Raw genomic sequence first — 25,061 nt, forward strand, 5'->3', positions numbered from 1 at the left:
AGCTAAATGCTATTAATAAGTCAATAAACAAGTTGCGAAATGTAAACTTTGTCTTATAGCCTTCTCCCTTGTATCTGACTGTGATGCACAATCCTCCTCGCAAAGAAAGTTCCATCCATGTTATTCCTCTCTTGCCAATTGAAATGCTTAATCAAATCATTATACCAAGCTTTAAAAGTCCACTTGTAGTCATGGTGATGGATGACACAGTTTAGCATTTTTTGTTTCTCAACTCAACTTGCATAATATTTTAGACTATTTGCCCATTTGGATTACAATAACGATTGCCCGTCCAGAGCCATGACTGCTGATGTTAGCTTTACTTTTTTACTATCATCTCTGTGCTCTTTTAACGGAGTCTGCACAAAAACTTTAGATATAACAATAAGACGGTTCATTTAGAACAGGTGTCACCAGTCCTGCTCCTGGAGGGCCGGTGTCTCTGCAGAGGCTGCGTCCGAAATCTTAGGCAGCTGACTTGTTTCCTCGCTGCCTCATGAGGCAATGACTTCGAAGGCATGAAGGCAGCTTAGAGAAATGCTTTCAGACACACTTCAAAGGCAGCATGTTTAAAATATAAAGAGAGAGCGCCTTTGTGATTAATAATAATATACATTTATTTACACTAAATTTGTGCTCCTGTTGCTTTCTTGGCTGCCATTTTATTTTTTCGAACTCGACCAGGCTCAACCAATCACATTCCCCATGCGCGCACACGCATAGAATTGTGGGACAAGATCTCAGGAGTCAGGAAGTAAACCTAACATTGGATTCGGACATGCCTTGATGCCTTCCTGCCTTGGAAAGCTGCCGCAGAAGGCAGCAATTTAGAGTTTTTGGACGCAGCCACAGTTTAGCCCCAACCCTAATCAAACACACCTGAATCAGCTAATTAATGTGCTTCAGGTGTGTTTGATTAGGGTTGGAGCTAAACTCTGCAGAGACACCAGCCCTCCAGGAGCAGGATTGGTGACCTCTGATTTAGAATATTATTATAAAAATTGGAGAAAGTACAAAGTACATTGCAAAACGCGGTATGGTGGAATAAGTCCCGACTTCTAAATAATTGTTAATAAAGTTAAAGGTAAAGTCATTGGGTCACTGCAGAAGCTTCTGAATGGTAGCCATAGAAACACAGCACTGACTGACTATAAGGCTGATAATGGTTGTGTGTTCTCAGAGTAAGATCGACTCTGGTATTACCCACATGGTAAACAGACCCGGGACCTGAAGTAATAGATTTGGACACGACCCGGACCCAGCTGATAATTTAAAGTATAGACTTGAACCCGTACGGTTCCTCGGGTCTTCGTGTACACCTCCTCTAACAACACAAGCAGAGATCTCTCCCTGCTGAAAAAACAGCATACCAGCAAGACCAGCATATGTTGTGTTTTGGTGCTGGTTTGCTAGTGAACACCAGCTAAACCAGCATCAGCACCAGCATTAGCACCAGCTAAACCAGCAACAAACCAGCATTAGCACCAGCTAAACCAGCATTAGCACCAGCATCCCATGCTGGTCATACCAGCATATGTTGTGTTTTGGTGCTGGTATGCTGTGACCACCAGCTAAACCAGCATAGACCAGCATAATTCCCATGCTGGTCCATGCTGGTTTGATGCTGTTTTTTTCAGCAGGGCTCTCACTCATGTTTAAACGAAAGCAGGGGGCTTGTCTCTTCTTTCTAGACTAGAAAGAAACTAGTGTCTAGTTTAAGCCTAAATCAGGTCAACACTAAACTGAAGTGATTGACCAAAGTCGCTGATTCAAAACAGCCTGTGGAATATGCTGTGTGAGAAAAGAGAAGTAAAATCTGTCCGTCTCACTTCTCTTTTCTGTTCTTTTTAGTTTTGGGTGGAGAAAAAAGTAGGCAAAACTATTTTTCGAACTTGTGTTAAGTCCTAGCTGCTTTTGCAGGACTATTGTATTCACTCAATTATTACATAATCACTGTGCATTGCAACTGCTCTGAGTTGATATTTTTTTTAAATTTCCTAATTTTTAAGTATGCTTGGTCTTAACATGTAATGCAAATATAATGGATTAACACAAGGGACAGTATTACCACAATTTTAAATCAGGAGCATATTAAAAATTCACTCATCAAGACAATGGGTATATTGAATCATTTAAACGAAGATTTGTATGTTTACCCATCATTAGTTATTTTCCCTTATCCCACAGTTGGAGGTATAGAATAGTGTTTTAGTTTTTTCCTTATGCTTTTAAGTGCAAGCAAGTGGAAGTCATGTGGTCAGTGTTAGAAATACATTAGGAAAACCATTAATGCTGAGGCCAACAAAAAACTATCAAGCACAAATCGTTTGTATTGTGCTTACTTCAATATTATGCATCTGAGATCACAGGGCAAGAAAGACTCGTTCTGGTATGCAAAAGGTTACAGTCAGAAGATGTGTTTTTGTTTGAACCATTTTAATGTTAGCTGGTGGTGTTAATGCTAATGTTTATTTAAAATTATGTGTCTTTGCTTTTTATTAGAATGTAGAATAATGTTGTGTGTATGAAGACTACTATAAAACATTGAAATCACAACATTCTGCACAGCAAAATCACCATTGCTAAATGTACACTCCTGGTGTATATACTGTATGGGTACCACCAGGTCTGGTGGTACCCATATAAACACCAGCAGTGTAGATTTAACACTGGTGATTTTGCTGTGTGGACATTATTTCTACTCCAGTGAACTGCCCTAAGAAAAAGTCAAATGGATAATATTTAAAGGCTCTTCTTGCCTTACCAAAAGCCTATATAGATTATATAGAAGTATGATTTAAATTTTTTGAGTCATTTTATAAAAGTATAACAACTTAAAACTTAAGTTTTAATTGTATTATTTTAAGTATTAATAGAAATAAAGAAAAGACTTGGTTTTCTTTTTAATATGTTGTCATAGATTAAGGAATCTAGGTTGTTGTGTAGTTTCATGCTGTCACTACAAATAAAGAAAGTGAGACTGAGACCCAGTTAGATGATAAACAGATGGCAGGTGTGACCCAACCTGGGTTTTGCCCTGACATGTAGCCGACAGCTTGTTCTCGGCAGATAGGCATCTTGACACACCCCTTTTTACACGAGAGTGCTTGAACTGCGACACATGCACATACCTTGAGTCACTGATTACCCCAAACTGATCACCCCACACTTGCATTTATCACCTAAATGTGTCTATTAAACAGTAAAGTTTGTGTACACTGGCAGCACCCTATACCTACACCCATTTAATCGACACATTTGCGTCAGTGTGTATCCTCCTTTTAAATTACGCTGTACGTTGGCATGTGTTTAATGAGAGTAAAATCAGATTTGTTTTACCAATCAGAACCCATTTAATAAATATTAGCAGTGACTAGCCTTGTAACTGCAGACGGGGTGACCATGAAGAGAGAGATTGATGGGAGTGTGGCTTAAGAGAATGATGTCATGCAGAGGACTTGAAGAGTCAGTAAGCGGCGAGGGGGAGGCGCCCGCCTTTATCTATTCAGGTCTGGACAGGCTAGTTCTATTATTATGCACTTAGCTTTCCACTCAAGCACATGGTTATTTCCTCAAATCGCACAGGGTCAAGGTAGCATAGTAGTTAATGTCTGGTCCCTTGAAGAAATGACTAAGAGACTGAAGAGATTGATATTGATCAACATTAAAATATTATAATTAAAACAAAGTGCAATCAAGCATGTGTTTTAAAGTGCCCGTATTATGAAAACTCACTTTTTCTGGGTTTTGGGGTGTTCATTTGTGTCTCTGATGCTCCCACACGCATACAAACTTGGAAAAAAATCCATCCATGCTGTTTTGAGTGAGATACAGGTTTCTGAATGTCCTCTGCCTTGAGTCTCAGATTGCGCTAGTTAAAACTCAGCTCCGTTGTGACGTAACAAACCGTTTCGTCACATTCAGTTTGAATTTTCCCGCCCACCACCCCACTCGCAGGTCTCCACCCACCAGGTAGCTAGAGAGCATAGACCAGTCACTTGAATGAGACCCTCTGTGCTGTTATCATCTCTCACGGAAATAACAGCGCTATTTGGATATTATGGATTATACTCCCACCTACTTTTAAAAACAAAGTTTTAACGCGTGGTTATTGGAACCCGGAGTAATCTTATATACAGTGTGTTACGACGCAAACAGTCCTCAGATTGTAGGCGATAAGACCTTCATGCGAAATCTGATGTAAACAACAGACTATGTATCTATATTTCACGGATTATACGCATTTGTGGACAAAAATGGTAATTGGATGCATTTTATTGGACATTCATGGATCATTCACACATCTGAAACAGACTGGATTCGATTCGCGATCGCGTTGTATCATCACAAAAGGTAAAAAGTCACGTTATATTTTGCATGTTGTCATCTTCTGTCACAAAATACTACATTTATGATGCTAGAGCTAAAAGCTTTTTGCAAAACTAACCGAGACCGTACGCCCCGGCTTTTCTGACGAGGCGAGCCTCTAATAACTTTACGGTCCGCATGGATATATACACGGTCCGGATCTCCCGCTAGCTTCTAGCAATTAGCACGCGGTCCACAAGCAGTATACATCCCCCGCCGGGTCTTAATTTCTGTAATTTGCGAAAATAATGCGTTTGAAAATGTTTATAACGGGAATATGTTAGTATTGTCCAGGGAAAACGAGTGTATTGTTCAGACTGCTACATCACAATTTACGCTGGAATCTTTGTGTGTCATGATGAGTTTGACACACCGAGACCGGGCCTTACCGCCCCGGCTTTTCTGACAAGGCTAACCCCCAAGCCTCTTATAACTTTACGGTCCGGACCTCCCGCTAGCTTCTAGCAATTAGCACGCGGTCCACAAGCAGTATACATCCCCCGCCGGGTCTTAATTTCTGTAATTTGCGAAAATAATGCGCTTGAAAATGTTTTATAATGGGAATATGTTAGCATTGTCCAGGGAAAACGAGTTTATTGTTGTGACTGCTAACGTAACATCACAATTTACTCTGGAATCATTGTGTGTCATGAGTTTCTTCTCCTGTAGTGTAACGTTACTTATTAGTGATACTTTTCTGCATGATTTGTCTGTTGGCAACATAAACCGTTAATAATAATAATATATAAAATAATAACACAGTATGGTCTGTACTGCTCACGATACCACTGAGCACGCGCACGGGCACATGACGTTAGTAGTGGGGCGTGATCAAAGGAGCAGCAGCTCATAAATATGTAATGACTAGCTCAAAACGGCACAATCTGAACTGCCCTGAAACAGAGGCTACTAGAGATGGGTAACAATCTCTTCCTACAAGCTATTTCGAGCAAACAACTTTTGAAACATGCTTTATGGAACTCATAGACCTATATAACTTGTGGAAAAGCAGTCATAAGATGGGCACTTTAATCGCAGGTCAGTGAGTATGTAAAGGTAAATTTACTGCAGTTAATTGGAGGTTGCTTTGCCTTTTAGTCGCCCCATTTTTTTATTTGTTACTCAAATAAATTTTGTTCCCTTCACTGAAATATTGATAATCACAATATGTGATTTAGGGCCAGATTTACTAAACAATGCAAATTAGCATATTTCTTTTATTGCGCACGTTTAAGAACACAGGCGCAAAAATCTAATTTCCATAATGTCCAACATAATCTACCAAGAGCAGTGCAAATCAGCACAGGGTATAAGCTTTTCAGCAGCAGGGCTCGCAAAATCGCTAGCCCGACGTCCCGGGGCTATTGTGAATTCCTGTCGGGCTACCAAAATGTATCTCTGCCCTGCCCGTCGGGTTATCTTGGGGAGGAAATAATAATTTAATGTTTTTGCTTCGTCTCAGATTTAGTTAGGTCATTATATTGCATGTATTTCGGCGTCTTCTTGTCAGTCATTATCCTCACATAACAAGTGAAACTGTCAGGAAATGAAGTAAAAGCATATATAAACCCATCCTTTTAATGTGCACGTCTGATATGCGCGCGACCTCTGCACGCGCTTCTCCCGGCTTCGCTCTTCACGAGCACCTGCTTGCTTTGTGCTCAGCAAAAAAGCGCGAACTCAAATCATTTAATAAAATAGCGTCATTTCATTTTAACCTCATACACTGACATTGTTTTAGCGTTTCTTTTTTCTTTCTTCAGTTAGTAACTTAAAGCTCACGTAACACACGCTGTTTCTGCATTTCTGATATTAATCTGGAGTACCTATGGAGTAGTATGACATCCTTTATATCTCTGAAGAGTCTTTAGTTTAATCAGATTTATAAAAGAAAGATTAGCTTTACCGAATCTTTCCGATAACGTACGAAAAAATGAAGAAGGAGGAGTTATAACACGGGAGGAGCGAGTACGAGTCATGCAACACTATACAACACTGTTTTAACTTATGATTCACTACATGTTCGTGTCATTTATATAATATACACGCGCCTATTTCCAACATAAGACAGAAGTCTTACTTACCACGTGTAACTCGTCATGAAAATCCACCGCATCAAACACACACGCAAAACTCCGCTGCTAATCCGGATAATAAACTATATCCATTGTTTCCATAAGGCTGGATGTCTTCTCCTTACATCCAAAAACACACTTCTTGTTGTGCCATTGTTGACTTTTGAAATTAAACAAAGCTGAGTGGCGTGATAAGCTGTTAGCAAGCTCTAGCGTCTCCCGCTGACTGACGGCTGGGCGGGGTTTTCCGGGGGAAGTTTTCCGGCGGAAGCCCATATAAAGAAGTGATACGTATCGAAAACCCCTGAAACGTCAGTTAGAACCGTAATCGAAAAAAATTGGCCGAAACTTGTACGAACCCTGGCGAAGTGCATTCGGCACAGAAATACTCTGAAACACGCCCAACTGCATTTTTGACACTTTGCCTACGTTTAGCATGAGGAAACAACTCTATAACTGTGTTAATAAGTCAGAATGCTTGAAATACCATTAAACCCCCCCTTTAAATATGTGAGAAGGAAAATATATTTGAGTGATTTCTGATCGCTTTGACACGTCTAGGCTATTAAGAGAATATGATGTTAAGCTTTTGATAGGTGACTAAACAGCAGTGGTAAGATATTACGTTTACCTAAAGCGAATAGAATGTGTGTTTGTCATTTCGTTTTACCTCAGAGTCTAACATTATTCTAGCGAAAATAAACGGCTATGGTAAGATCTGTTAACCTAAAGGGAATTAAATGTTTATTCCTTTTTAATAAATATCTGCTTTAAGTCTTCTATATTGTGTTATAGTGGTTGTTTATATATTTGATAAAATACCATGTTATCTAAATACAATGTGTGATGTGTTGAGGTATTTTTTATAAAAAATAACCTGTGTTATAATACATTCATATAATATTTCAGTAATATAACAATTAAATTATTCTAACGTTAGGGAAACGTTAAAATAACCAAAAAACAACATTAGGGGAATGTTTATTTTCTTAAAGAAAATATTCCTGTCTAACCAAAAACCTCGGAAAATAGGGGAACGTTTTGGGAACCAAATTGTTAGCATGGCCATCCCATGGAATAGTTGGCTTAAATGGAAATCCAGGATTTATCAATATTCTACATTAAACAGTGCATTTTTTAATCCGGGCTACTTATATTCATTTCGGGCTACCAAAAATTAAAGAGTGTCTGCCCGAAGGGCTACCAGGGATTTTAACATTTTGCGAGCTCTGAGCAGTAAATGATAGTGCAATTAGGGCTGTGACGGTGGCAGTATTTAACCATTGCAGTGATTAAACTGTGTGTGTGTGTGTGTGTGCGCGCGCATTGATGCATCAAGGCTTATATATAATGCATACATATTTTTGGAAATATACAAATGTAAACGAGGATCAGATATACGTTTGTGAAGCTATTGAGCATATGTTTTTGGCCATTTCGGTGGGTGCTCAAGCACCCACGGAATTTGGCGCCTATATGTGCGTGCTGTAGAACTTCCATATGTGAAACAACACAAGGTTCAAGTGAGTAATATTTTTGGGGTTATAATGTTTCCAGCCACGCTGAAACGCGTTCTGATGATGTACTGGTTGCGCAGATTGATACTTTTTCGCAACCTTGAGTGACCAAGAGAGAATATCTTCATTCAGCCTCATTGTTCTGCCACAAGCCAGCGGGTCATCACTGATATCAGTTGCCTCCTAGGGGTGTGACGAGATCTTGTGGGACGAGTTCTCGTGAACCCAATCTCGTGTCTCATCTCATATCGTGGACTAAAGGGCTCATTATATTTGTGCGTAGGTCCTACGGCGTAGTAACGACAGCGAAGGTTATGCGTCAGTTTTCATACTTCTGTGTTGTCGTCCGCGTCGACGTGCCAACACTCATGCAGACCGGTGGTAGGCACTCTCCATGCGTGTAACCACAGTAGCAGCATGACCATCAGTGAAGAAGCAGCTTGGCCATTTAACCCACAAATGAAGGAGAAACAGCAGCTTGTTGTGTATGTTTTGAGAAGACCAGCAGTGATGAAAGTAAATAAACAGCGACTTACGTTGCAGTTTGAGTTAAATCACTCCTCAACTTTGCCCATCTTTGTTCTCACCATTGCAAATGGAAATACCTATGGCACCGTTTTTTTTTACCTGACCGGAGTGGTTCTAGTAGACCAATCACATCGCTTGCGATCCGCATAGAAGTGATGCGCTGTTAAACATTTTGCGATATGCACGTTAGGCTACGCAGAGCTATACAGAGGCTACGGATAACCTACAGTGTAGACCTTACGCACGACTATTAATTGGACTTAAGTGTCTCATCACACCATTATGACAACCGTTACAGCCCTAGGCACAAATACCAATAATTTGACAACAGCAAACCTTAGTAAATCTTCTCACATTAATTCTCTCATAAAGGGAAACAATGAGATCGATATCCACTCCTCTTTGGTGCCAATTTTTTCTGTGTCTTTAGTAATTCCTGACCTCAATTTTTAACGGCAAAAGAGGTGTTTGCGCTGGCGCAGGCATTGGTAAATCTGGCCCATAGTGTTTACCTTGAAATACTGTATCAGTATTTAATGTCCAGAATCTATATTTCACATTTTTTACAGAAAAGACTGACCACCACTGTTTGGAGAAGAATTTATTAAACATGTTTTGGCATTGGATCAACAAATAATTAATTTCTATTATTATAAACACCAAAATGAAAACCCAGAACAATAAAAAAATGTAAGACAATAAATGTGTCTCTTTTGTAAAGAACTCTATAGGTGTTTGTGCTTTATCCTGATTTTATAGCTCTGTTATTATTGCCTGTTATTACATATCTGTTGTACAGTATAAAAAGGATACATGGTTTAACTAAAATGAGTAGCCTCGGTTTGTCCTCTTTGGAAATCGCTTAGGTTACTCACGTAACCCCGGTTCCCTGAAATAACGGGAACGAAGCATTGCGTCAGTTAGCTGACGCTATGGGGGAAACTCCTGTTTACTCCGTGACTGAAGCCTATTGGTTAACGTCTGTACAAAGTACAGACCAATGACGTTTGAACCCGCGCGCGGGAGGAACGCGTCCCTATATAAGCGCGGTTCAATCGTCAGGAGCTCATTATTATTCGACTGAAGCGCGCAGCCGAATAACACTCGCTGCGTAGACGTTTGTAGCAGGGCAAGAGACGCAATGCTTCGTTCCCGTTATTTCAGGGAACCGGGGTTACGTGAGTAACCTAAGCGTTCCCTTTCAATACGGTTCACTTCGCATTGCGTCAGTTAGCTGACGCTATGGGGGAACGTAATCCCATCACGCCGTGCATACACAACGTACTGAAGTGCCTTACCGGAGAGACACTGCGTGTGGCCCTATACCCGGCATATTCACAGCTTTAAAAGCAAATGTGTAAGCACCATATAAATTGTTGACGCGCACACGGTGGGGTTTTAAACGCACCGGGGCACATAACATAGCACAAGACGGCGAGGTACGCGCCGCGGCTGTGCGAGATAAGTAAATTCAGAGTCACGTTGGTGAGCTCGCTGAGCGCACCGTGGTGTACACATAAAACGCATGAGCGTGCATGATTGAGCCGAGAGAACCTGCGCTCGTAGGGCAGGGACGTCTAAGCTGTACAATCTGACAACGTAGACGGCGAAGACCAGCCGGCCGCGTAGCAGATATTAAATATAGATATAGATACCCCTGTAGACCCAGTTCATGAAGAAGCCAAGCTCGCACAGAGTGGGCTCTATATAGGACATAGCTCATAGAGGGGCGTGAGCCAGTGCGATGGTTTCAACGATCCATCTAAATAACCACTGTTAGCAACAGACATACGTAGTGAGTGATCTGCGAAGCTCACGAACGGCCGATCTGACTATAATATGCGGCAGAACGGTTCGTAGCGTGGGATTATACAGATACCACAATAGTGTGAACCCCGGTGCACCCTCGAGCGCATCGGGATGCATATAGGTAGTATTATAGTGCACAGATCGGTGAGCTTTCCAAGCGCGCCGTAAATGTGTATTGACTATAAATTGCACGGGCACAGGTGAACACTTGAATACATCGTGAATGCATATAGATGAATCAGAGTGTTATAATGCACAGGCCGGCAAGATTCTCGAGCGCGCCGTCATGTGTTCTGATAATAAATTGTGCGCACACGGGTGAACTCTTCAGTGCACCGTGAATGCGTATAGATAAATCAGTGCACACAACGCGCCGTGAATGTGTACGGATATGATTGATGAACGTAACGGTGGGCACCCAACGCACCGTGAACGTACACAGATGAACAACAATGTATGTGTCACAAAGCATAACACAGCTGTGTATACAGGTGAGCTTTCCCAAGCGCATCTTATTGTATACCAAAATGTTATAGCGTGTACATGTGAGCTTCTCTAAGCGCACGGTGGACGCATATAATTAAAACCCATATCGTGCATACAGGTGAGCTAATGGGCGCACCTTTAATGCAACAAACCTCAGTAGTGCGCGAAGCAGGGATGTCGAAGCTGTAAACTGACAACGTGGACGGCGGGGACCAGCCGGCCGTGTCACAATTGTCAAATGAGAAACCTCTAAGACCATGCCCATGCTCTAAGACAAGTGAGCATAATTGTCACGGGAGGTGATAACGTCAACGATCCATAAATAGCCTGTATTGACAGGTGCTCTAGTGAGTGATCTGTGACGCAGATAAACAGCTGATCGTCTGATGTACGTCAGACGTATGTGTCATACAGGACCTTGGACAGTTCCAGAGCGCTGTGCCTCGGGCACCGTCCGCATCTGAGAAATGACAGGCTTATGAATAAAGTGAATGGCCAGCCGTAAAAGCATGGTTCGCTGTTACCGCCGCCGTCCGCATCTGAGAGATGACAGGCTTGTGAATTAAATGAATGGTCGGTCGTAAAAGCGTGGTTCGCTGTTATCACGGCCACATAGATATAGGTAGGGGAGAGAGCCGCCGTGCCTCTGTAGTGAGGAGAAAAGTGTTCCACCGGCGATTCGCGGGGGGTTTGACTTTCAAATGTCACTAGACAGAATGAATCAGACTTTGCATAAGGACGCCTCGTGAAAGGGGTCCTAGCAGCTTGTGTCAATGTGTCATAAGGCACGTAATGTAGGTCGTGTCCCACGGATGCCATCTCCGCACGCCCATCGTAATGGGTTAATATTGGTAGTTTAAGAGATGCGTATCACTCTGATTGAACATAGCTTATAAAGCGATGCAATGAGTTTATAAAGGAGATGACTCGTCAGCTTGTTCAGGGGGCGAGATCTCAGTCTGGTTCGGTAAATAATGAAACCACCGTAGATTGCCCGACCGCATTATCACAATAACACGGTCGAGAGTGCTGCAGTGCTAAATCATCCTCATAATGTACCGTATTCACAGTACAAGGTGATTTATATGAGACAAACGGCGTTCCACGCGCCGAAGGCTGATTGCCGTCGTAAAGCGTGTTCAACCCACAGCAAATGCTGGGCTAGCTCGTAATGACAGCACTTAATGCAGCCGTGTGTAACTTAAGCAAGCTTCCCGGCCGTCAGCTCGGGGCGGGACCTTTGCTTAGTCAAACTGAAGTGGACTTATGAACAGAATGCCACGATATTCAGCTTTCTGAGGCTCGTTAGAGGGGTACGTGTGCCCGTCTTAAACGAGATGCCGCGCGCGTCTGACTGTGCGCGCGCTTTAAGCTTTGAAACTTATTGTGGCGGGTAGCAAGCTCACTTGAGGTTGATATTACCCTTAATATCTCCGAGTATTGGAGCGGAGGTGTGAGCGTCTTCGGATCCGCTAATATAAATCAGCTATATGGCCGAAAAACGTCATAAACCGCTTGGCTGTAAGCCTTTGAGTGGCCGTCCGGAGAGGGCGCGATTCAAACGCTTGGAGCCATGCAAAAGTCTGAGGCTGTCCTTCCTCTAGGAAGAGAGAATAACAGCCGTAAGACCGTGCTCGTTTGCGCCATCAGCATCGTAGCGGAGAAACTGAGGTGGGCTGCGAGCGAATTTGGCAGAAAGGTGTTAGAGACACCGTACAGTCGTGGGGTGTCAATACACAGTATATGGCCAAACCGGGGTCTTTTCGGCTAGCGTCGATAGAATTATGGACAGCGGACCGTGTGTGCGTATTACTGATTGCTTGTCAGTAAGGCGATAAAGTGTTTAGAGACACCGTACAACCGTGGGTGTCAATACACAGTATAGTAAGCACGGAAATTACTCTTTTTAGAGGAATTAAATACCGTTCGCCACTATAGTGAGGTCGCATAGCCGACAGTATTACACAGTATGTTTGGATAAACAGCACACAGAAAACATTACAGGGCAGTCCAGCCGAGGCGCGACATAACCCCTTTTCTCCCAGACAGTTTCGTTCTCTGTTGATGCAGCTGTGCTGCGGAGACCAGAGCTCAGCCGTTCAGGTGCACAAGCCTCAGTAGTGACGGTGACCGAACGGCTCACGGAGCAGAGCAGTATGTCTAGGTGGTTTAATGTCAGACTGAACCCATCGCAGAGAGGAAGTCTGCCGTGAGGCCCGCGGTTTTGCCGTTTATTAAAAGGGCAGAAAAACCGGGTATATATATATAAGAATGTACCAATATTCAGCGCACTGATATAGGACGGGACTGAATAAAGGGAGGTATTCGGGCCTCAGTATATTATAAACAAATTCGTTCTGCCTCTGATTCCGTCTAAACCAGAGAGAAATTACCAGGCAGACGAAAAATGAGCTATCTGAAGTGAGATCGGCTCAGGCCAGTAAAGCTCTATAATAAGTGTTTTAGCGCTCCAATAGAGGCGTGTCCGCCTTATCGAGCAGACGAATGAGATCGTGCCGCTCCAGGAGGGGAGGGGCATGAAGCTCTCTTATAATGAGTGTTCTTGGTGCTCCAATAGCGGCGAATCGGCCCTATCGAGCAGACGAATGAGATCGCGCCGCTCCAGAGGGGAGGGGCATGAAGCTCTGTAATCGTTGAACACTGGACAGCTGCATTTAGAGGCAGCGAGCCGTAATACCGCGTGCTAGCTAAGCCGTTAAGAGACCTCACCACTGTGGGGAAAGGAGCGAGGGACTCCGCGAGCGTGGAGCACGAGTGGCTGTGCTATGACAGAGACAGGGGCAGACCGCCCGTGTTTGCTTGTCGTATGCATCTATCCAGGTCTACGGTTCCCCGCTTGTTCATCTCAACAAGAGAGGAACGGCAGAGGGGAGCAGCAACACAGACAGAACAGCCATGCGTCGTGACGGTATCACCCGATGCACTCGGGGGATTAATATATGTGCCAGAGATCTCGCCACTGAATTTGAGAGGAGCGAAGGGACTCTGTAAGCATGAACGGTTGCGGTGTGACAGAACACAGGGGGGGTTAGTCCGTGTGTGCTTGTCTATGCATCCATCTAGTCTCATGGCTCGCCGTGTGTTCATCCCGGCGAGAGAGGAACAGCAGGGGGAGCACGAAACATGGATAAGACAACCAAAGCATAAGCGCGGTCCCGGCGTGGGAGGTGCCAGACCGGTAACGCGCTCGGAGGAAATTCATAGCAGAGAGGCTCACCGAGCCGCTGTGCTGGACGCTATTACAACAGCGCCTGCTCTTTTAGCTTATAGCTTTATATTAAAAATATTGATCTTACTGGGCGGCCGCAGGGGAGACCTCGTCAGGCGTGTCCGCTGCACAGGGCTCGTACCACGGCAAGCGAAGGCTATCTTCGGTTCTCGGCCGGAAAGCGGCAGGGGAAGACGCTAGACCTGGACTCTGCTATCTTCGGTTCTCAGCCGGAAAACGGCAGGGGAAGACGCTAGGCCTGGACTCCGCTGCAGGGCTTTTGTCAACGGCGAGGTAAGGCTTCTTCTTTTCTTCGGAGCAGAGAGAGGTTCGCGCTGAAGGAGAAAATAATGAGCTCCTGACGATTGAACCGCGCTGATATACGGACGCGTTCCTCCCGCGCGCGGGTTCAAACGTCATTGGTCTGTACTTTGTACAGACGTTAACCAATAGGCTTCAGTCACGGAGTAAACAGGAGTTTCCCCCATAGCGTCAGCTAACTGACGCAATGCGAAGTGAACCGTATTGAAAGGGAACCAAGTTACCATTTTTTGTATTAACCACTGCTAAAGACAACCTTGTTCTGGCATGCAACCTATACAATATCAAGTAACAAAAGATAACCACAATGTTTATTTTCACTGTAGCCTACACAAATAATATGTTTACTATAACTCTTTAACAATGGCTGTCCACCCCTTGTATATTTTTATGTGATTGATACAGTATTTATTCAAATCAATGGGTTGATTCTTCCCCAATCTAGACCAAAGTATTGATACAGTATTGTATTGCCTGCTCCCTGTAGATTCTGCAGCTGAGATCTCCATGTTCTCAGCACATTGTCATGTGACATTCGTATTTCATATGTGTTCAATTTAATCCAGGAGGCCGTTTATAAGCATGTGAGCTTGTAAATCAAGTAACACTTGTTTTGTAAAGTAAAAGTACACACTGTAGGTCCACCAGAGTATTTTGAGCTCACATACGACGTATTGTGTGTCTTTTTTCACAATAAAGCCATAATGGAGAGGCTTTGGCAGGAAGATGCGAGCCTGTCACAGTTATTCCTCTGAACGATCTCACACTTACAAATTATCCAAATGTCAGATCTCTCGCACTTCCCAGCTCTGGTCTCCTTAGAGACCACCAATCTAACTTGTACCGTCTTTCTCACATTCACTAATACTGAATCATCTCAACTGTTGCATAGTAGTGGGTGAAATGTCCTGAAAATTAGATCACAGTATTATTAACGTTATTTAAGTTTTTGGATATACAGTAGTATTTATAACAAATTTAGCAACGTGGGAGTAGCATTTATGTGGGAACAGTAGAGTTTTGCAGTATGAGAATTAGGGCTGGGCGATATATATCGGGGGATTCTCATGCGTGTTTCATCAGTAAAGCCGGTTTCTTGATTAGTAGTAAATCGCCATCAGCTGCTTTCAGATGGGGCGGCATTTACTACACAGAGTCGTAGTTCACTGACAATCTGTGCCATATCGCATTAATTATCGCAAGCAATACATCCTCGATAATTAATGCAAAATTGCCCTGATTGTCAGCGAACCACGGCTCTGTGTAGTAAATGCCGCTCCATCTGAAAGCAGCTGATGGCGATGTATTATTTTTATCATCATTCTTCTTCCTCCAAACAGGAAGTGGAATTATGACCAAAAAGTTTTATTTTGTTCTCATCTGACCACATGACTTTCTCCCATGACTCCTCTGGATCATCCAATTGGTCATTGACAAACTTAAGACAGCCAGGACATGTGCTGGTTTAAGCAGGGGAACCTTCCGTGCCATGCATGATTTTAAACCATGACGTCTTAGTGTATTACCAACAGTAACCTTGGAAATTGTGGTGCCAGCTCTTTTAGGTCATTGACCAGCTACTCCCGTGTAGTTCTGAGCTGATTTCTCATCTTTCTTCTTTCGTCCTTCCGCAACTTTTTAAACCCGGAAGTATTGCCCTATGGCAAGCTGCTGCATGTCCGTGTCTGTTTTAAAGATCGCTCTGAATGGGATCTCTATGAAAGTGCGTCACAAAAATGGAATTATCTCTGCTTTTTGCTCAAAATATGGTGTTTTTGCAAAAACCTACCCATATTCAAAAGCTGATTGCAAAAGAACCACTAAAGGTAGGATGAAACGTTTTTTTTTTTTTTTTGAAAGCAGAGGGTCTGTTCTTTCATTTGGTATATTGTATGTTTATATATTTAAAGAAGAAAATTTTCTGGAAGGCATTAAACTTTGGTGAAAATCATGAAAAACGCTGGCGCTGGCTGGCAACTTTTTTTAAAAACGCTGGCGGTGAAAGAGTTAATCACTAGCTATAGTATGGTGCATTAATTGTGGAACTAAAAATAACTAAATACTAATCAAATTGAACCAAAATGTTGATTTAAATATTTTGAACTTTTTATGTGCGTTTGGGTTAGGGCTGTCACTTTTTATTCGATATTCGAATATGCATTCGAACATGATGTGAAATATCCGTATTCGAACTTTAAATAAACCATCCGGTTTTTAAAATGACATGTTTAGCGCATTTTTCACAGTAACACCTCGTAATGGGAAGGAGGCTGAGAGTGAGACCGACGACAACAACTGTGCGCAAGAGAGGGAATCAAATTAGACCAAAATGAACCTAATGTGCATGTCAAGATAGAATTATAGTTTGTATATAAAATGACATATTGTTTATAGTGTTAAATAGTATAGCAGAATAAAAAGCTTGTGTTAATACGTTCGCATTATGAAATTAGCATGTATGAAGATAATTTCATCATTTTTACAATGCAATGTAAACTTTATATTAAACAACAACACGGATTTGTCTTGTAAACGGATTTGAAATGATCATGTGCTGACTGTCGCGCGTCACATAGACGACAAGTGAGATCTAGGGCTGTCAACGAATATTCTAAATTCGAATATATATTCGAATAGTTAAAAAAAAACGAATTTCGAATATGAAAATTAATATTCGAATAAATTATATATATTTTTTTAAGCCCGCGGTAGTTGAGGCGTGGCTGTCTGCTGGTTCAGGGACAGGTCACAGTAGTCACACTGTCTGTCACTGTTAAAAGTTGACGCGTCTTGCATGGAAGATGGCAGAAAGTCGACCGCAGCAGAGAAAGCGATTTAAACCCCCAAAATCTAAAAAGCTATGTCTGGAAATACTTTGGATTTTGGTCGGGAGGTAAAATTGTTGAGCTGCGAGATAAAGTTGTTAGTATACCATTCAACCACTAGCAATGATGTCACATCTCGAAAATGTGCACCCAAATGAGCATGGCATCTTGTACACACTGCATATTAATTCGTTTGTCACTTCAACTTTTCATGCTTAATCCTGTTCTGTACACACACACACTTCAGTAATTTCTGGCATGACAATCGCATTCTACAACCGCATTAACTCCCGCAAACTGCAGTGACAACCGCGTTTACAGAAACTTTGCATAGTGTGTAGCCTACATAACCGAAATGAACAACTAGTTAATAAAGTGTTTAAACGACAGGTCTCTCTTTTGAAGAAATAAATTATTACAAGGGGGAAAAGTCTTCTGTATGCGCGGTACAGAGAATGACAGAGGCACAAGCGTTTGCTGACTAGTGTTGCCAGATATTGCACTAAAAAAAACAGCGAACAAGAAAATCCAATATTAAACCAAAATAAATCCATACGCTTTACCTCAAAGATCAAAATATTGGGACTGGCACCTTCACATTTTAACAACACCAAAAACTTGATCGCTTCATGAGCCAAAAAGCCATAAACGGTTAAGCGCTAAAATGGTATGCGAGTACAAAAAAGACGAGGACCTGGCAACACTGCAAGAGCGCGCGCAGCCTCACAAATGCGTACAATACACAACGACACGACGGAGGTTTATTGCAAAACATAATGCTGTTAAACTATTTTCATCAAAGCTGTGAGTGATAGGCAAGGGAGACGGCAGACCGTTGCAAGGTTATCTCCGTGTCAATCATCATATTTTCACATTTAAATGCGGTTGTCACTCCTGAAAGTTTGCAGTGTGTACAAGACCACAATGTGTGGAACTCCAGCTAAACAGTAACGTCTTAACACTTACTTTGCATCGCCGCCACAAGCTATTTGTCTGCAACACAACAAGAGGTCATAACGGAGAAATTAATTTCGTTCATTTGTAAGGACATGAGACCGATCAGTGTCGTGGATGGAGCAGGCATCAGGGAGTTTTGTCAAGCAATGTAACCGAGGTACCATATCATTTTGATGTCTCTTGATTTACTTGTTTTGTGTATGTAATATACGTTGTCAAATATGTTTAAACTTAAATAGAATACCTATATAAGTAGTTATGTCTCTTTATATTAATTTGTACTGTTATTATTGACGTAATGCGTCGTTAAACGTCGTTAAGGTCGTTGAAAAAATGGGCAACCAGATATTCGAATAGTTCGAATATTCGTGGGTTTTTTAGGGAGAATATTCAAACGTCATTTTTGAGCAATTTTGACAGCCCTAGTGAGATCTGCTTAACTCAGCGGTAAGTTTAATTTCATCTCAAATATTAAATGGTTTGTGCTCTCTATCATTAAAAACGGGCAAGGAAACAGCACGCGCAGGGTTAATGTACTTGTCAATGACGGCTCACAAACCCGCGGGATAGGCTATGTATGGGTGCTTGTTGTCAATGAGATTTCTTCTCACAAACACGCTCAAGCGCGTAATATGTGTGCTTGTCAATGACGGGCATTAAATCCGCGGAATTCCGCGGAGTTTTCTGCCGAAATCTGCGGGCGCGAATTCCGTTTGGGCTTGGCTATATGCCTTACTTATGCTGCTGTTTAAGTTGTCACTTTATTGTTTGTTACTGTTCTGAATAAGTTTGTTATTCATAAGTTGATAACCTGTTTCAAACATTAAGTAAAAAAAGTAATCCAGACAGCCCTGTTTATGACTGGCACTGTTAATAATTTTGTGATTGAATCTCCATTAGGGTTTTTTATGCGCGCGCGGGGGGGGGGGGGGGCTAGATATTCGAATATATTCGGATACACTGCATGATATCCGAAATCCGTTCGAATTTGATTTTTCTCAAAAGTGACAGCCCTAGTTTGGGTGGGTTTTGGACAGTTTTGGGTAGGAAACCATCAACTCTATCTGGCAAGACTCCTCTAGCTTCATACTTATGCTTAATGCTGATATTAGTCATTAAAACAGAAAACATTTAATAAGATGCCTATAAAAATGTTTAAAAGAGCTTTTTGCAGAAAGAGGACAAAAAGACCAAGACATGTCCTGGTGCTCCAAAAAGTGTCTTATTGCGCACTTAATCAAAAATATAGTGGTGACTAATGCACGTAGAATTTCAGGCATGAGAGAACTTTGTGCCAATCTATTTGCAGTAAATGCAACTCATGATGCACTGCAACGACAGCAAGAGATTGTGGTCTCGCATAGCTTGACATTTTGAGTTACATTATTTCTTTCCATCTCTTTTGCTGTTGCGCCTGATTACGTCAATTATCCGCAGAGAGACTGGCCAGTTAGTGATTCAGTTCAGATGGCATTCCCCTATAGTTTGGACTTCAATGGCATCTCTGTTAAGCCAAGACAGTGACACTGTGGCCCTATGCCTCTGTATGCATCACACTTGTGTGTGTGTGAGGCAGACAGCAGCTGCCACACTTGGAGGGGCCTCTTCATTTAAGTCCCACCCTGTCCCCACTCCCTCTGCCGCCTTATACATAGACGCGTTTACTTTACGTACATCTCTTGGAGCTGAAGGACTTTCAGGAGAACATTCGAGTAGACCACCGTTCAGCTTAGCTGGTCTTGGATCGTTTCCCTTTAATTGTGTTTAAACTGGTTTGGGATTAATTTGAACATCTTAAGACTTAAAATGGAGTCAGCTGCAGTACATCCTGTTGGTCTTTGGGAAACAGAGCATCTCCTGCATGTTCCTATTTAGATCGGTCTCCAGTATCATTTTTGAGCTGTCATTGGCTTTTTGTCATCAAGCAGAATGGAGCGAACCTTCTCAACAGGTGGTTAAACAGTTTACTGTGTGTACCTGCGCTGCATTCAGGAGCCGGGACTCAAGGTAGGATTGATGTTTGGAAAACCAGAGTTGGATGGATGGATTGGTGTCATGTGGGATTGTTTTTGTCTGAAACGGGGACATCTTGCTTCACTAACAAAACTGAGCATTGTGGAGAGATAGCACAGTGTATGTCTAAGAGGCTGTTTACACTTGGCATTAACATGCGTTTTCGTCGATCGGATCACAAGTGGACGACGTTAATGCCAGGTGTAAACGGTGTTCAAAACGTTTTGAACGCGTCCACTTTCGACCACTTTCAACCACATTCAGAGGTAGTCGAAACCACTTTCGATCGGATCGCTTTGGAGTTGCGGAACGCAATGTGGTTGAAGGCGTTCGAGCAGCCACACGCGACCGCCTTCTCTCCGCCCATTTATCTAATCTGAGGTATTAAACACTAATTTTACGTCTTTTTTGACTTCTGCCGTGAACATACGGTGAACAGCGCTATTTTTAGCCTTTCATTGATAAAACTACTGCGGGGTGTTCTCCGTAGTTTCGTTTTGAAAGCGTGAAAGTTGCGCGATCCTATTTCATCAATTGCGCTGAAAATTCAGAGAAAGCTCCAACAAATAAACGTACAAAACACTGTGCAGCATGTATACTTGCTAAACAAGCAGCGGGCTCCGACATAATATAAGTTTGCGTCCATAAACTCATAATTACTCCCGCTCGCGTTTGAATGACAGCAGAGAGACTCGCCCATCGTCTCACAGACCACCCCCTCACAGTATTCAGGACAGATGCGGTCGAAAGTGGACAAAAGAGACGGATTTAAATACCAGGTGTAAACGCAATGTGTCTCTCTCGTCCACTTGTGATCCGATCGATGAAAACACATCTTAATACCAAGTGTAAACAGCCCCTAAGTGAGGGAGAGAGATAGTGTTTGTGCACAAATTGGAGAGTGGTTCTTATGCCTCAGTCTTGGCCTATATCCTTAAAAATAAAGACGTCCTTCTCCAGAATTAAATAAGTTTGACACCTTTCCAGCAGCTTCACGGTCCAGTGTTTCACTATTGTACAGATACAGTTTTTTGAAGTTGACTTAAGTTTAATTTAATTGATTTTGTATTGGATTTCTTACGCTCTGTTTTAATAGATTTAACCTTTTCTTCATTTTTATTTTATGACTGTAGATTTCCCCTGAATGTTCACTAAACCTGCTCCCTGGAAGATCCTGTCTTCTGTTTGTGTCATTGTACTGACGTAAGATGATCCGTGTAGCAGGTTAGCTGGGTCTTTCTCCTGCCAGTAAACAAACGCATGCACACATTATCTGTGTAATTTGAGCTGCAAGTTCTTTGTTTTGAAGCCGCAGTTAGCGTCTATGAGGTCTTCTTGTTGGTTTATCCATAGTAGACAAAGCTAATGGTGTTTGAAACCTTGCTCTCTCTGCTAAATGTTGGCTTTTAATCCATATTGCAATCATCATAATCATTAGTGAAATTGCAAATATAGGTTTCCAAACTCATTATAGGTTACTTGTGGCTGTGATGATATTGCACAGGGAAATTTAGGTCACATCACACAATTAGGTCTATCATGTAGATCACTTGTTGAGTGTCAAGTTGTGTGCGCGCGCGCGCGCGTGTGTGTGAGTGTGAGTGTGAGTGTGTGTGAGTGTGTGTGTGAGTGTGTGTGAGTGTGTGTGAGTGTGTGTGAGTGTGTGTGTGTGTGTGTGTGTGTGTGTGTGTGTGTGTGTGTGTGTGTGTGTGTGTGTGTGTGTGTGTGTGTGTGTGTGTGTGTGTGTGTGTGTGTTTGGTTTGGCATGGCATGGGGGGCTGTAGCCTCTTGTGTTGCAGTGTAGTGTGGTGATATTCAGAGGGCAAGAGCTTGGCTCTCTAACAAAGGGAACCCTGTGGATGGAAAAACAGCTGAGAGGGAAGAGGGGGTAAATTACAGCATTATTAATCCCCTTCAAACCTTGTGGTAAAAAATAAACAACAACAAAGATTAAAATTATAGGCAATCTGGAACAATAATGTAAGTTTTTGATATGTTTCTTTTTTTCTGGATTATGGCAAGTGATGTTTTAAATTAAAGCAAAACGGATTTTCAGTAGTGGGAATTTATTTGGCTCTATTACCTGTCAAATTATTTAGGGTCTGACTCTGCCCACTGGAATATTAACTATGGTGCTCTAAAATACTGATTCTGATTACTGTGTCAGACTTTTTTCAATAACAACATATTAGTTCCACTTTCCTGTCTCTTGTTTCTCTCTGTGGTCTTTCTTCATGCTGACTCAAGTTATTTTATTGTTAGTAGTGAGTTGGAAAAGGGTGCTGCATGTAGGAAATAAATATTTTGTCTTTATAATCTTGATATGAAAACGTATGAAAACTTTTTTACATCAAATAAATTCTCTCTGGATATAACAAGGCAATCCGCCTTATATTTCCTTATTCAATATTCTGTTTATTTTTAAGTCAGTCACATCTTCCGGTTCATGTAGACCTAAAGCTGATAAAAAAGTAAACACTTATAAATTTATATTTAATGTGTCTTTAACCGACCCCTTCAGGGTGATACCTTCCAAAACATCCACACCTGATCCTCGTTAGGGTGTACTTTTCTATTGCTATTGCTTGTTCATTTAATCCAATCCATTTCTCATTTTGCAATTTGCACAAACTTATTTTTACTCAGCCTTCCTTTTTTGCTCCATATAATGTTGTTTTATCATTTCGTTTTCATTATGTTTTACATCCACACAACTGAGAGAGAGCTCATGTAGGTTTAAAAAGCTAAATCACTTTGTCTTCATCTGTGACAGTTGAAACAACTTTATATGCAAAAGATTTGCATTTTCCCTTCGTTTTGAATGGGAAAAGTATTTTCAAGCTGTAATTGTCAGTTACCTCTTTTAGACTGAGTGCTTCACATGCTTTCGGTGTATTTGTGTGTGTGTGTGTGTGTTTGTTTATGTGTGTGTGCATGCGCGTGGAGTGGATCTGTCTGTGGAGAGTTTAGCCGGTATCTCCAGGCAGAGTTTTAAATGGAGTCTGTCCAGAAAGAGCTGGTCAGATCACAGTGTCCACTGCATTGGGCTGGATCAAATTCCACTAAATGGTGTGCAATGACTTTTCAAACTTTTCAAATCAAGTAACAGGACAGACTAATAGTTAAAGCATAGTTGATACGCTTCAGCTATTTGATCTAAGGTAATTTAATTATTTATTTTGCTTGTTATAATAAGTAATCTACTATAGTGGGACTCTTTATTAATTCTATGCGAAAATCTTCCAGAATTTCAGTTTGAGGTACAAAAGCCGTTTGTTTATGTTGTTGCTTCTGAAATGTCTATAAGAATTATGAATTTTTTTTTATTATATTATTTTATTATTTTATTTATATATATATATGATGTTACGGTATAAAAACCACGGTACGGTAGGGTTTTTTTTTTTATATGCTCTCGGTACGATATTTACTGAAACATATACAGGGATGAAAAAACTAATGAAGACTTGGAAAAACTGCCATAAGTGTTCATTAAACAATACTGACCATTACAATGTACATACAAAGTGTAGTGCAGTGTAGTGTTTACAGTTTTCATAAAAATTGAGTCACTCCCTCAATTGACCTAGTTTTTATTATTATTAATTCTAATGTTTGGTACTCATATGAAAGCAACAGTTGTGATTGTAGAATCAAGAAAAGATGAAGGGTTTTATGATTCCTGAAAACAAAAACAACCCAGTAAAAATGAAAACAGCAGCTTACTTATTGTAGAGCAGCTGGACCTAGAGCTGAGGTCAGCTCACTTAAAGGAGCGGTGAATCAAATACTCAATTTTAACTTGATACTTTGTTATATAAGAGGTCATCATAGTTAAATGAACATCCTGCAAGTTTCAGAACTGAAAACGTCCGTGCTACTGAAATATAACAGTTTTTGGCACCAAGCCAGTTTTACAAACAAGTGTGGAATTTGGAGAAATATGACGTCAAAGTAGAATTGAAGTACCTCCCCATAGCCAAATACAACGACCACTTTTGTAGCCCCGCCCACAGCTTCGCGTGACACGTGTGTCTCAACAATCATTAAACATGTCTTTAAAGATTGCCAAATGTAACCAAATGATAGACTTCTGATAGACTTTTATTATGACGCGGTGATCTGTTATGATAGAGTAACCATGGTAACGAAGTCTTGGATTGTGGAAGAACCGCGTGGGAACAACACAGAAGCTGAATACTTTAATTCGGAGGCTCGGAAAATAACATTAGGAATGCGTGGATAAAGGTTGTTTTTGAAGAGTTCCAGCTCGCGTGGGGAGTGTTTGATTACCTTGTGTACTGTGCGGATTCACTTGTAAAGAAGCAAGTCAATGCTGGATTTGCAGAGAGACTGTGATTAAAAGCACCACTAATATTGGATCTGACGAAAATGACACAGCAAGTAAGACATTTTACTTTATTTAAGTTACTGTGTTTCACTATTGCTTTGTTAGAAGAGATCGCTTGATATGTCCTGTTGTAACATCCGTGTCTAAACACGTATGTTTGACTGTTTTAATTTACTTAAAACATTAAACGATTAATAAAGATACAACACTTAACAATACGATTGTAATTTACCGGTAGAAATATGCAAAGGTAGTGATAAGGAATGACTTATCAGCCGCAATTCAGATTATGATGCCCGCTTACTGTGTTGTATACAGTAATTTAGGCAAGTTGCGTTTGAACGGTCAAACACTCAACAAAGCTTTTTTATCATATAATATTTTTCATATATATGGTATGTAACCTTACGTGTATCTAAGAGCAACCTCACAAGCACAATAGAAATATACAAAGTTATTGATAAGAGCTTATCAGCTGCAGTTTATAATCTGATGCGCGCTTATTGTGTTGTATAGGGTACTTTAGTCACGTCGAGTTTAAAGTTTTGTTCCCGTTCAGTCGGTCACTACGACGTCACGTCG

General features: G+C 41.5%; 1 protein-coding gene across 17 annotated transcripts in view; it reads left to right on the plus strand.

Moving 5' to 3' along the window:
* The window catches only part of gab1 (GRB2-associated binding protein 1), a 165,140-nt gene that overhangs the window by 72,050 nt on the left and 68,029 nt on the right, over positions 1-25,061 (plus strand). Inside the window, exons 1-2 of one of the 17 annotated variants that reach the window (XM_065295748.2) lie at positions 19,424-20,122; positions 21,262-21,352. The exons of 14 other annotated variants lie outside the window; for them this stretch is intronic. The gene's annotated coding sequence lies outside the window, so the exon portion shown is untranslated. Of the gene's footprint in view, positions 1-19,423; positions 20,123-21,261; positions 21,353-25,061 lie in introns of those variants that run through there. 2 more of the 17 variants (XM_065295751.2, XM_065295749.2) reach the window with 2 other exon arrangements.

Source organism: Paramisgurnus dabryanus, chromosome 4 (genome assembly GCF_030506205.2).
Source record: "Paramisgurnus dabryanus chromosome 4, PD_genome_1.1, whole genome shotgun sequence".
NCBI classification, from domain to species: Eukaryota; Metazoa; Chordata; class Actinopteri; order Cypriniformes; family Cobitidae; genus Paramisgurnus; species Paramisgurnus dabryanus.